At 42.0% G+C, this 13,766-nt stretch overlaps 1 protein-coding gene across 1 annotated transcript in view; it reads left to right on the forward strand.

The window, feature by feature from the left end:
* The first annotated feature begins 382 nt into the window (after positions 1-382).
* The window catches only part of Jak1 (Janus kinase 1), a 121,064-nt gene continuing 107,680 nt past the window's right edge, over positions 383-13,766 (forward strand). Inside the window, exon 1 of the mRNA XM_042683696.1 lies at positions 383-594. The gene's annotated coding sequence lies outside the window, so the exon portion shown is untranslated. The remainder of the gene's footprint in view (positions 595-13,766) is intronic.

The raw sequence follows: 13,766 nt of genomic DNA on the forward strand, positions 1-13,766 counted from the left end.
TTGGATCTGTCAAATCCTAAAGTCTGATGGATGGTTAAGTTCTTCCAGTCAGATGAACTCATCCAAGTGCACCCAGGGGCGGCGCGGACTGCGTCCTTGGGAGGGGGTCCTCGGGGGGGGGGGGGGTGAACCGTGACAGTCATTCTTTCCTGCGCGCTGGCTGACCTTTGGTTTCTACAGGGGCGCTGCAAGAAGGCTCAGACTCGAGATCCCGAGCCGGAGGCGAGCCCGCGGGCGCGAGGCCGGATGCGGGAGACTCGGGGTGAGGGCCAGGACCGCGGGCCACGCCCCCTCCCGGGGGGAGGCGCCCGTGACGCGCGAGTGGGCGGGGCCTGCCGCCGCAGGGCGGGAGGCGGGGTCGGTGGCGGGGCGGGAGCGTCGGGAGCGCAGGCCGCGGTGGCCGCGGAGTATCCCGGAGCCGCCGCCACAGCGGGCCTGCCCGGCCCCCTCGTCTCCGGCCTCGGCGGCTCTCCGTGTCCCCTCCGCTACCTCAGCCTGGCTAGGTCTGCCCGGCGGGCCGCTTGGCGAGCAGGCCGCTCCCTCGGGAGCGGGGCAGCGTCCCCGAGCCGCCCGGCGCTGGCGTACACGGAAGTGGTGAGTGTCACCGAGGCGGAGGTGGCGAAGCCCACGGCGACGTGACTGGGGTGGGGGGGGCCGCCGAGCCCGGGCGCTGGCCGTGGCGCGGCCGCGGCTCCCGTCGGCTCCCGGCCGGTGCTCGCGCGCCGGGCCGCGCCGCGAGCAGCCGCGCCGGGGACCTCGGCGCCGCCCGGCGGGGACGGCGGGGGATTTCCAGGGGAGCCGGGCCGGCGGAGGCCGGCGGAGGCCGCGGGGGAGGCCTGGGCGGCGGGAGGGAAAGGTCGAGCCTCGCCGCCCCCTTCCCCGAGCGCGCCGCAAGTTTTCATAAACAAGCCCGGAACGCGCGGTCCGACATCCTGTTTACGCCGCCCGGAAAGAGCGGCGCGGGCCGCGCGCTGCGGTCCGGGGCCCACCGGCCCCGGGGGCTCGCCGGCCCCGGGCCCACAGCCGGTGGCGGGGCTCCAGGGAGGCTTTTTTTTCTGTTCTTCTTCTGACCGCAGGACGCTGGCGGAGGACCTGAGCTGCTTTCCTCCCTGGGCGATCTCAGCGAAGGGGGCATTTTCTGGGATTGGGGGCTAGGTTGGGGGTGGGAGGCATCTGTCAGCTCAGGAAACGCCCCCTTTCCCCAGTGTGAGATTAGGACCCTGCCGCGGAGAGCCCGCGTGAAGGGCCACCCAGGGCCACCGACGACCCGGCCCCTGCGCGAGGGGGCCGGGGAAGAGGAGCCGGGAGAAAGGATCGGAAGAGAATGGCCAATGTTACCAGGGCCCGGGACCTGATTTAACCGACCCCGTGACTGGTGTCCCGCTCTGGGGGACCCCCCCCCCCCCGCCACGCGTGGTCGGCGTGTCAGGGGAGAAGGTAACCCCTGCAGGACTAGTAAGCGCCTTTCTGAAGTTAACTCACCTAAGTTCCAGAGGCTGTGGGCTCCTGGGATGCGTATTTACGCAGGAACTTGTCCAGGGAGACCAGATTAAAGGTGCTTTTGGATCTATCTTTTAGCGCTTAAAGCTGTAATGCTTTCCTAAACGTGTTTTCTGGGGATAAGATTGTGGGATTCTGATACCTCCCTGAAAACCCTAGTAAATGGCTTGACACATCACAGTACATGCTGTTAATATTCCCTCTGATCCCTCCTGGTCATAGGGTTTTTCAGTGGCAAATATTTAACAGTGATGTAAAATTTTAATTGCTTCTCTAGGCATTAAAAACCTTGAGGTGTTAAATGATGTATATAATGCAGAGACAATTAGATGCAATCCTGGAGTCCTTGATTATTTATTTTATTTTTTGAAAAAAATTGTTATGATTTGGCATAGAACCACTGGAAAAAATAATTTTTTAAATGAGCATTGTGTTTTGACTACATCTTCATTCCGTTCCTCCCTTTCCAAAACCTCATTTGGTGTTATTACTTTTGCTTTTGGTGACTTTGATGTCTTCTGGGACCAAGGAATCATTTTCAATGTGTTCTTTTGTACTTTGTGTTGGAGGTTAATGAGACCATCACAGTAAGAGTTCTGGACACTTCTGGAACAACATGCTTTGTAATATAGAGAAAAATGTCCTCCTCTTATAATACCCAGTCACATTTAAAGACACAAATATACCCAGTACATTGAAGGGATTATGAAGCAATCATAACTTCCTTAATTCTGTTGATCATATTAACTAAGTACTTTTATATATTGTACCTCAGTTTCTCAGTAATAACCAAGCTGTATTTTTTTTTCTAGTACTAGGACTTTGGTGTTAAACTCCACACTGAATGAAACCAGTTCAAATCGTTTTTTTCTTTCCACAATGTTCTAATTAGTTACTACCACTAGGACGTTATGATAGAAAATAAAAAAGATTACAAACAGGGAAAATAATTCAGATAATTTACAAAATATAATACATTTTGAATATGTACGTTTTTGTATAAAAATGTATACATATACACAGCATATTTATATATATACAGTATATATGTATATGTTTTGTTTGTAATTTAGGCAATTATAATATTTCCTTGGCTAATGCTGTACTTCTAATGATTTCTCTAGTCATTTAGTATTTATCCTTTACTGATTTAATGCATTAAGGGAAATTAGTTTATAAAACATATTAATTTCATGCTCGCTCTTAAAAGCTAGTGGAAAAGAGGGATTCTAACAGTAGAGTTGCTTTTGCATTAATACACTTGGCTTAAAGAACCTTAACCTGAGGGCTTCTAAATAGGACTGTGAGTTCTCTCAGTTTAGATTCTTAGCTTTATCAACACTAGTAGTTTTTCAACAGTAGATAATAGGCAGGCTACAAGATTCTAATAGTATTCTAAATTTACCACTCAGTTTCTGGAAGTAACATACATATTTGGACAGAAACACAAATGGAGCAAGTATTGAAAACATATATATGTAATATATATATATACACACACATATATACATATACATACAGGTTTCTGTTATTTTTATGCAGAGAACCCTAGGTAAAAATAACTGCATTTCTAACGCAGAGTCCTGTTTTTCCCCCTTTATAAACATACATATTGTCTACATCCTTAATGAGATGGAATATGCTATTAGATTTCATGTCTTAGATGTATATGTTTGTGTAAATAATTTTTCTTGTTCATTTTCACATGAAGATTTCTTTCAAGTACATGAGGAATTGGTTAATTAGCTGAATGGAGCTGAACAAGCTGCTTCTAAAGCCCTCTGATGTATTGTGGCTCAGTGGTGTATGGATCCTTGCCATAGCATAGGGCCGCCACGAGAACCTAGCAGATTTTTTTTTTTTTTTGGCCAGTCCTGTGGCTTGAACTCAGGGCCTGGGCACTGTCCCTGACTTGCTTTTGCTCAAGGCTCCCTCTACCACTTGAGCCATAGTGCCACTTCTGGCCTTTTCTGTTTATGTGATACCGAGGAAAGGGCTTCACGCATGCAAGGCACGCACTCACTCTACCATTAAGCCACATTCCCAGCTGACCTTGCATATTCTTTTAGCCAGTGTGTATGATTTTGCACCCAGGGAAGATTTTTGCAGTTTCTGGAGAGATTTTTGGTAGATACACTGTGTGTGTGTGTGTGTGTGTGTGTACTGTTGGTCTCTCTGGTGGGCAGGGCTCAGGGATGCTGCTAAACATCCTACAAAACACACAGCAGTATCATCAGGGCTCAGGGATGCTGCTAAACATCCTACAAAACACACAGCAGTATCATCATCAGCCCCCCCCCAAACAACAACAACAACAACAACAACAAGGGAACACCAAATGACAGTACTGCTCAAGATGAGAAATCTTTTTGGATACAAGAAAAGTAGATGATCTGGGTTCTTATTGTGACAGATCATTTCATTTGTGATACCTATTTTCTTTCTCTGTAAACAAGCAAAAATATCCCTCCTGGCTATTTCACCATATTGTTAGTGCATGTGCTAATGCACAGAAGCTGACATGATACACAAATTAGAGCTGTTATAAAGATACTTATTTTTTGTAAATGAATTGTTACAAAGGTATGAATTGTTACATGAATTGTAAATGAATTGTTACAAAGGAATGAATTGTTACAACTAGCAGTTGGGCGAGAGAAGAGGTGAAAGTAGTATTATGAGACTGAGTAGTTGGCTTGATACTATCAAATCATTTTTTATTCAGCTTTGGTTTATATATATGTGTATACATATCTATGTATACATACAGTTTTTTTTCTTGTAGGTTGGTTGTGGGGCTTGATTTTCTGCTCAAGGCTTGCATTCTACCACTTTGAGCCACAGCTCCACTTCCGGGTTAATTGGAGATAGTCTTAATGGCCTTTCCTGCCTGGGCTGTCTTTGAACTGTTGATGATCATTAGGTCTCAGCCTCCTGAGTAGCTAGGATTACAGGCATGAGCCACCAGCATCCGGCCTAAAGAATTTGCTTAATGTATTTAGTTTTCTTATTGCTGGAATATAAAATTTTTAGCTATATAATTTCTTTAAACATAAAACTTAGCCGGGCGCTGGTGGCTCACGCCTGTAATCCTAGCTACTCAGGAGGCTGAGATCTGAGGATCGCGGTTCAAAGCCAGCCCGGGCAGGAGAGACTGTGAGACTCCTATCTCCAATAAACCACCAGAAAACCGGAAGTGGTGCTGTAGCTCAAGTGGTAGAGCGCTCGCCTTGAGCTGAAGAGCTGAGGGACAGCGCCCAGGCCCAGAGTTCAAGCCCCATGACCGACAAAAAAAAACCAACTTATTTTCTGGTTATAACAAGTAAATGAGAAGGGGGAAATTCACTCTGGAAAAGTGAAAAATACAGGAAAGTAGTAAATAGAGGAGAGAGAAAAAAAAAACACAAACCTAAACCATCTATGCCCTCCCTACTGCCTTTCCCATTAAGGACAATACATTTTTACCAATTTTTTAGAGAGGTTAGAATTTCCTGAAAGTTATAATGGAAGAGATCAGCTGATGACCAAGGAGGTGCTACTTGTTTTTATGGTCTTCCTTTTTCTTTTCAAATAATTACAATACAAGTTGGATGTGGTAGAACATACTTGTAATTCAAACTTTCCAGTTTGGGAGACTGAGACTGGAGGAAAGCTTGAGTCCAGGAGTTTGAGGTTAGCCTATGAACGTAACAAAACTCTGTCTCTTGAAAACAGTTAGGATGCAAAGGTAAGTTAGATTTTTGGAGGTACTAGAGACATTGGCTTGTTTTTATATGTTTCATGCTAAGCTGCAAAGTATGTTGTTTTTTAGTTTGTGCTTCCTCTTGGCTTCTTCCTTTCCCCTGTGCTCTCAGCTAAGTGTGCCTCTGGTTTCCTGTCTCAAAAACTTTCTGGTAACATGGGGTTTGAAACAGCTGCCATGTTGAAATGAGAGATTCAGGGCAGGAAATTAATTTCTATGAATACTTTCCCCTCTGAAGTATGCCAACATTTTTAGCAGTTTGAGGCAAGAAGAAAGCATGACATTAACCTTATTTTTGTGATACCTTCATTTTTATGATTTTATGATTTGTGATCTTTAGCAGCCAACATTCTTCTTTGATGTTTGAGTAGATTGCTCAGCCCTAAGGCAAGATATGATTTAGTAACAAAATGAAAATTCTTTTAAGTTTACTCTGGCCAGAGGACAGCTGGTGTGTGTTAGGGTATATTTTTAATCTACTAACTGACTTAATAATATTTTATTTAAACAATATTTCATTTATTCCCTCAGTGAATATTTTTTGAGCTCTTGTATGAGTCACAGAAAGCAAATAAAAAGAACAAAATGCATAAAAAAATCTGTTCTCCTAGAATTTACAGTTAATGGGAGACCCTTGAGAATTTGCACAGACTTTTTTTTGGAGGGGGACAAGATCTCATTCTGAGGCCCAGGCTGGTCTTGAACTCATAATTCTCCCCGAGTCCTGGGGTTATAAGCGCATTCCAAGCCTTGAGTTCAAGTCCCAGGACATCATGACACAACACAAACCAAGCAACAATCAAAAAAAGAAACAGAAAACTGTGCCTCTGTTTAATGGATGGGTAGTGAAGTTTTTGAGCTCAAGACTAACATTATCAAAATGGAAGAACTGTGAAGCACTGACTTCTAAAAAAGGGGAGCTTTTTATCAACCATTGTGCCTCCCTGTCCTTCTCACTGAAAATGCTTTACTGTCTACCACTTGGCCAATTATCCAGAAGACTGCCCAGAACAAAATATGCTTAGAGAAAAATGCATGCCATGAGGTCCATAGGTGCTTTCCTAATAGCAGAGCAAAATCCACTGTGATTTTACAGGTCTCCTCAGCTGTTTGTTTATAGGTTTTTAAACTACAATAAACCTATGACAATGATTGTGAAGATACAGCCCTAGGGGCAAAACAGTGCTATTTTTATTTTATTAAAAAAATCTTATCAGGGTAGAAATAGATGGGTAATAAAAAGTGGAACTATAACAGTGAAATAATCTGGGGCATTTATCAGAGAGGTAAGCCATTGTAAACACCCTAGGAATTTGAAGCTGCCACTATCACCACACAATATGGTAATTGATACTGGTAATGATGACCAAGCCATTAAGGAAGGAAGGGGTCAAGTTTAGAGCATAACTGAAATAAATCAAGTTCAGGCTTGTAATAGAAAAGGTGCCTATTTGTGCACCTCATTTAAGGATTAGGAAGTTTACAAGTAGGAGATAGGGTAGCTGTTGTCAGAAGTTTTAAAGGATACATTCGAAGAAGAGTTTTTGTTTTGTTTTGCTTTGGTGTTGTTACTTGGGCTTGAATTCAGAGCTTTATGGTTTTCTGACTCCCAAGTGCTGGAATTAAGTAAATACCCCATTTCCCAAATGTGTCCCAGTTTAAGGAGAACGTTTTCTTCAGAATAAAACAAACACACCCCTCCCCAAACAGTGAGCAATTTTTGTTTTAACTGTTTAGGGAATGAGAGGGATCAGTAACTCAGTAACTGAAATGTACAGAAAGGAACCCAGGCTTCCTGTAAACAAAGAATCCATAACCCCCTCTTCCCCCCAACCAACAATAACAACAAGCCAGGAGGAGTCTTTAACTTTTTTTTAATTGGTTGTGGGGCTTGAACTCTGGGCCTGGGTGCTGTCCTGGGCTCTTCAGCTCAAGGTGAGCACTCTACCACTTGAGCCACAGTGCTATTTCTGGTTTTCTGGTGGTTAATTGGAGACAAGAGTCTCATGGACTTTATTGCCTGGGCTGGTTTTGAACTGCTATCCTCAGATCTCAGCCTCCTGAGTAGCTAGGATTACAGGTATTAAGCCACGGGCTCTGGCTTGTTTTTAACTCTTACAGAATAAATTGGTTTAAAGGGATCAGTATTTGAAATGTACAAGAGGAACCCAAGTTTCCTGTTGAGGAGACAATAGTAACTGAACCCAGCTGTGGGAGACTGAGTAAGGTCAGTATGTTATACCTCCAAGTAGAAAACAGACATTATTGCATTTTAGCCTGCTTTTCTTGGATTTCTTTTTTCTTTTCTTTTCCTTCTCCCCCCCCCCCCCCTTTTTTTTTTGGCCTGTCCTGGGGCTTGAACAGGGCACTGTCATTGAGCTGCTTTCTGTTCGAGCCTTGTGTTCTACCACTTGAGCCACATTGCTACTTCCAGCTTTTTTGAGTAGTTTTTTGGAGATAAAAGTCTCTGACTGGCTTCAAACCTCCAGGAGCTCAGTCTCCTGAGTAGCTAGGATTACAGGCATGAGTCTTTCATTGGATTTAATAGTCTGTTTTAGGAGGCTGTGGATTAGATAGTTTGGTTTGAGCCTGACAATGAGTACTGAACAAGTTATGCCTATTTTCTTATGAATGAGGGTAAAGAGTGTCTACTTCTGAGATTGAGGACTGATGTTTATGCTTGCTTAAAGATGGTCATAGACTTGAGCTGAAACTGAGTTGGTGTATGTGTTTGATGTCTATTTTACTCTTTTTTTTTTGGGTCTGGTCGTGGGGCCTGAACTCTGGGCCTGGGCGCTGCCCCTCAGCTCTTCAGCTCAAGGCTAGCACTCTACCACTTGAGCCACAGCGCCACTTCCTGCTTTTTTCTTTTTGCTTATGTGGTGCTGAGGAATTGAACCCAGGGCCTCATGCATGCAAGGCAAGAGCTCTACCACTGAGCCACCTTCCCAGCCCTTGATGTCTATTTTAAAAAGGCTCAAATTATATCCAGAATATTTGGAGGTGCTAAGAAGTGCTACTTACTACATGCAAAACAAAACAGTAGCTGATATATTTGAAAGACTTCATTTAGAAATGAGTAAACCAAAAAAAATTCTGAGGCTTAAAGTGTTTTTTTTTTTTTTTTTTTTTTAAAATCTAGATGTATGTAGATGGCATGTACAGTGCTAGATAAGTTAGGCATTTCTCCATTTTTAAGGAAAAATAAGAAATGGGTTCTTTTATTTAAGAGTGGTATAATTTAGAAGGACTACAATGGGCTTTTTGGAAAACTAACTAGAAAGGTACTATGTTGCTCTCACTGATTCAGCATACTTAGCAAGTGGTTGGCTGTTGATAAAGAGGCTTGTGTAAAATGGTTTCTAAGAGTTACATCCAAATTAAACTCTTATTACTAATGAATCAGGTAATATTTGGGGATGTTTAAGGAATTATAGGAGTTTAAAGGACCTCTCAAATATACACTGTTTCCTCTGAGTCACTGAATGCTTTTCCATCATCCGTCTCCCTTTTTTCTCTCTTCTCTCCCCACCTCTTTTCTTCCCTCCCTTTCTCCTTCCCTCCTTCTTTACCCATTCTCTGACTCTTGTTCTCTCCCTTCCTAAAGTAAGATTTATCCCCAATACAAATTTATACTCATGCCTTTATTTTTAGCTAAATGTATGCATACGTGTTTGGTTATTTAAGTGTATTTCCTTCTTAATGATACTTAAGTTGGGCAGGGTTTTGTTTTTTTAATCTGAGTGTTATTCTTATTTTAAGAATAATAGTTGCCTTGTGGTTGGCAATGAGGTGGTGTTGATGTTATCCTTATGTCCTGGGCTTTGATAGCAAAGGACTTTACAGTGTCTTTTTCTTGCTTTCTCACTCAAGAATGAGAAAGTGAAGCTCCCTAATTTGATTTGTGGAGGGCAGTGTGTAATGAAGTCCACCTGAACTGTTGAAAAGATGGACTTACAGATATTTTATAAACAAATTCAGGTCCGTTATTTTCAGGTATATTGGAGAACTGAGTGTGGTCTGAGTATAGAAAGAAGAAATAAACAATTTGTAATTAATACAATTCTTTTTTGTGTTTAATAGTGTTTTATAGGGCTTCAGGGTATTAGAACTGATAACTGCTCATTCAATTAAGTATAATTATATCTGTAGGCTTGCTCGCATAGTTAATTTGCTCAGATGGTAACAAGTCTGTAATTTACAGCAATTTATTTTCAATTAGTAGAATTAAAAATTATCTTTCATGCTGTAGTAAGAGAAAAGGAAAACAACCCTTACACACATAGAACTTGCCAAATATCTATCATCCCAGTGAAAAATCTTGTTAAACTAGTTTGATGAGTCCCACAGAAAGGCAGATGTGATTTATAGTATAAAAGAGATAAAATGAATTTTTGCTACATAATCTCCAAGTCCATTTTAGGGTTAATTTATATAATACGTACAAAAAGAGTAGGAGGTGGAGAAGGGGGGGGGGCAGGGGGAGGATGGCATGGGAAGGGGAAACAAAGGAGGAGGCTACAATGCTTGATAAGAAATGTACTCATTATCTTGCCCATGTAATTGTAACCCCTCTGTACAGTATTTTCCCAATTAAAAAGAAAAAAAGAATACTATGGGGGAAATAAAGGAGGAGGCAACAATGCTTGATAAGAAATGTACTAATTACCTTGCCCATGTAATTGTAATCCCTCTGTATGGTATTTTCACACACACACAAAAAGAATACTATGTACAATGCCTAAATTTAATATCTTGTTGGATGCTGTTGAACAAAAGCCATTTTGTAAAACTTGAGTCTGGTCTACTGATTACTGTATATGTCATCCTATTAGGGAACTTATTGCATGTATGATGGGAATGCCAGAGAACCTCATCTTTATGCTTGTTTAGAATGATTATTCATCAGCTTGCTTGGAAGTAGGAATGAGGTGAGGGTCAAATTGGCTTGGCCATAAATTGTAAACCCCCTTGATGTGGATTTTGAAAGTAGGCTACTTAGGATTCACATGCTAGTTGAGATAAAAGTACTCTTTGGTTTTCATATCCATCTCATTATTCAACAACTAGTCTATACATGAACATATACAAATAAGACAGGGACTACTCTGCTCAGTAGGAAGACAGTTTTACAACAACTGTTCAATAGTTGTACAGTTGTATGTCACAATTGTGCCTAAATATCAGGAGAGATGTCTAGTTGTCTATAAGACAAAGGGGGCAGTAAAAGGAAGATGTCTGAGAACTACATATTTTATTCGTTGAAATACGAAGGTTGAAGGAATTAGCAACACTAAAGGTTGGTTTCTAGTCTGAGGGAACAAGCATGTGCGAAGGACCCAAGGTAGGGACCACATCAAGCAGTTGGTACATAGAGAAAAAAGATTTCGTTTGGAAAGATGGAAACCTGATCAGTCAGGACATGTAGGCCATATTACTCAGGAGTTTTTCACAAAGTAATTGGAGAAATTGGAAGCTTTAAAACTGAACAGCACTAACATGATGGATTTCTGCTATTGTATGAAATAGTAGAGAAAAGGTTCCCATTTCCCACTGCCCCTGGGTGTGCCTCTGCTCTTCTTTTTTCCCCTCCACATCCTCTGTCTGCTACCAGTGCCTTGAAAGCTCTGACTTCCTTCCACCCACTCACTCCTTAACCCTTTGCAAACCACCGCTTCCACGCTTGAGATTGCTTCCTTGAGATCATCAACCACCTTCTCAGTATTGTATTTTAACACCTGTTTTCTGTCCTTATTATCTAAAACATTTCTGGTGCTGTAGACCTCTTTCCAGGTCAATAAACCTTAGCTCCCAGGCTGATAGGCTTCTGAGACAAAGTGACTACTTTTCTCTCTTTATGTCTTTGTTCTCTTTTTGGGTGTCTCCTTTTTCTTGCTTCTCCTCTTCACCAAATGAAACTTTCTTTAAGATTTTGTGAGTAATAGATCTCACTTGTTTTTAAAAGTATGCCTGTGATCCACTTTTGCCTGAGCTAGTTGTCCTTGCCTTTATTCATCTGTTTACTTTCCCAACTACTGGTTGAGCTGTTTGAGGCACTGTTCAAAGCACTGGGAGCAGGAGGAGCAAGAGTGAAGAGTTAAGACTGTGCTCTTAAGGAGCCAGCATTCTAGGAAGTTAAATGTGCTGGTAAATAAGATAGCTTCAACATGCTTTTTGTGGTAAGTGCAATGGAGAACATGGGCAAGGTAAAGCATAGAGAATGTTAAGGTGTGTGGATGAAGGTGAACTCTCTGGGGAAGTAACGTTTTTGCTCAGACCCAGAAGGTGAAGGATGAGTAGGTGGCCAGGCCTTGTGATGGTCTCAAGAAGACTAGATGAGCCAACACCTGGGGCTTAGGCGTATGATCCTCCCTCCTCCCATGTCTACTGACCCCTTACCTGGCTCACTTGTTGATACCTCACATTTAACTGGTCCCAAACTCATACTGTCTCTCTCCTTGTCCCATCCGCCCCTCATAATGTATCTATGTAATGCCACCCCTGTCTACAACCCTCAAAACCTTAGACTAGCAGTCAGAAATTTCTTTCAGAAAGGAAAAGACAGTAAATATTTCCAGCTCTTTGAAAGTCATATGCAGTATTGGTCACAAACACTGAATCCTGCCTCTTGGCACTAAATAACTCAATGAGTATGGCAATGTTCCAGTAAAACTTTGTGATGTATGGACGCTGAAAAAACGTATTTCTGCTTGTCACAAAATACTGTTCTTCAGCCTTCTAAATATGTAAAACCCTGTCAATTTGATTGGACAAAACAGGTGCCTGGCCAGATTTGGTCTTGTAGGCTAGTTTGCTGACCTTTGTCTTAGTCTCACTGATCTCTCCTTTTGGTTTTCTCTACCTCATAGCAGTTTGTCACACACTCCCCAGTTTGCTCCCCCACCCCCAGATTTCCACTGCTGCAGCCTGTTATTGTAATCTCTAATCTAGACTCTTTTTTCCTAGCCTTTATAGGTACTGTGTTTCACATGGATGTTGAACAATGTTTCTGAAGCTTGACTCAGGTTATACAATTTCAGGTTATACAAGTTTTTAGAAGCCCCTGTTTCTTATTTAAAAAAAAAAAATCCAATTCCACCTAAATGTAGTAGTAAAGACAGCTTGCATTAAACTTCAACCACTATCAAATGGCAGGGCTAGAACTAAAACTTAAGGCTCTAGCATTAAAAAAAGAAACAAAAAACAAAACCCCAAATAAAAATAAAACCCCAAAACCCTTTGTATGCTTCAGATAAACTTCTGTTAACTTATTTTATCTCTGTGCTGACATTGGCATTTAAAATGAGAACCTAAGTGACTTGTTCCTATTTTTTTTTTTTTTTTTTTTGGTGGTAGTGGTGTTTGAATTCAGCAACTTGCTGGGCAAGTGCTCTGCCATTGACACATGCTCTAATTCTCTTACTATGTTTTATTTTATTTATTTATTTATTTTTGGTCGGTCATGGGGCTTGAACTCTGGGCCTGAACGTTGTCCCTCAGCTCTACAGCTCAAGCCTAGTGCTCTACCACTTTAGCTACAGCGCCACTTCCAGTTTTCTGGTGGTTTATTGGAGATAAGAGTTTCACGGACTTTCCTGCCCAGGCTGGCTTTGAATCGCGATCCTCAGATCTCAGCCTCCTGAGTAGCTAGGATTATAGGCGTGAGCCACCGGCCTGGCTGTGTTTTATAATCTAATGTTTTTAAGGCAGTTTTAGATCTTTGGAGAAGGATCTCCACACATCTGTAATATCACACATGTGTAATAGCACATATTGAGTAACAAACCTGCAAAGATCCCTTTTTATGGACACTTGAGTCTCTCATTTAGTTGTCCTGAAGTGAGGTTGGTATTTTAGAATGAAGTTTTTTGCCTAGTATGGAAGGCCCTGTATTCAGTCTCTGACCTGTGCATGCACAACCCCCTTTCCCCAATTTGCAATGACGTTTTTAAATTTTAAATCAGACTAGATTTGTTTTACTATTTTGTTTGTTTAAACTGTAGCCCAAGTTCACCTCAGAGATCTTCAACTGAGTTCTGGGATACAGGTGTGCTACTATTAGCCCAGTTTTACTGTTGCTTTATATTACCTAATAATTGTATAAGATAGTTCATGTTTAAGTACTTGAGTCTCAGCATAGAACCAAGTAAAGCCTGATCGAAGGCTGTCCTTTGCCAATTCTAGTTCTATGAATTTGTGTTCCTAATTGAGCTACAATTTTCTGAATTGCAAAATGGACCTTATAATAGTATCTGTCACCATGGAGGCTTTGTGAACCCTGAATGAGGTAGAACATAGGATATTGCTTTAGATGGGTCCTGGGGTCTAGTAGCATTTAATACTTTAGTTGCTAACCAACACTATTGTCTGTAGATGATTACATGGTATTTATACCTTTTTAAAAATTTTATTGTAAAGATGCTGTACAGAGGGGCTACAGTTAAATGAGTAAGGCAATGAGCACATTACTTCCATGTTACCACTTCCTTTGTTGTTGTCCCATTATCCCTTCCCTCTCCCACCT

The sequence above is a fragment of the Dipodomys spectabilis genome, unplaced genomic scaffold (genome assembly GCF_019054845.1).
Source record: "Dipodomys spectabilis isolate Male_0828 unplaced genomic scaffold, ASM1905484v1 ptg000002l, whole genome shotgun sequence".
Lineage (NCBI taxonomy): Eukaryota > Metazoa > Chordata > Mammalia > Rodentia > Heteromyidae > Dipodomys > Dipodomys spectabilis.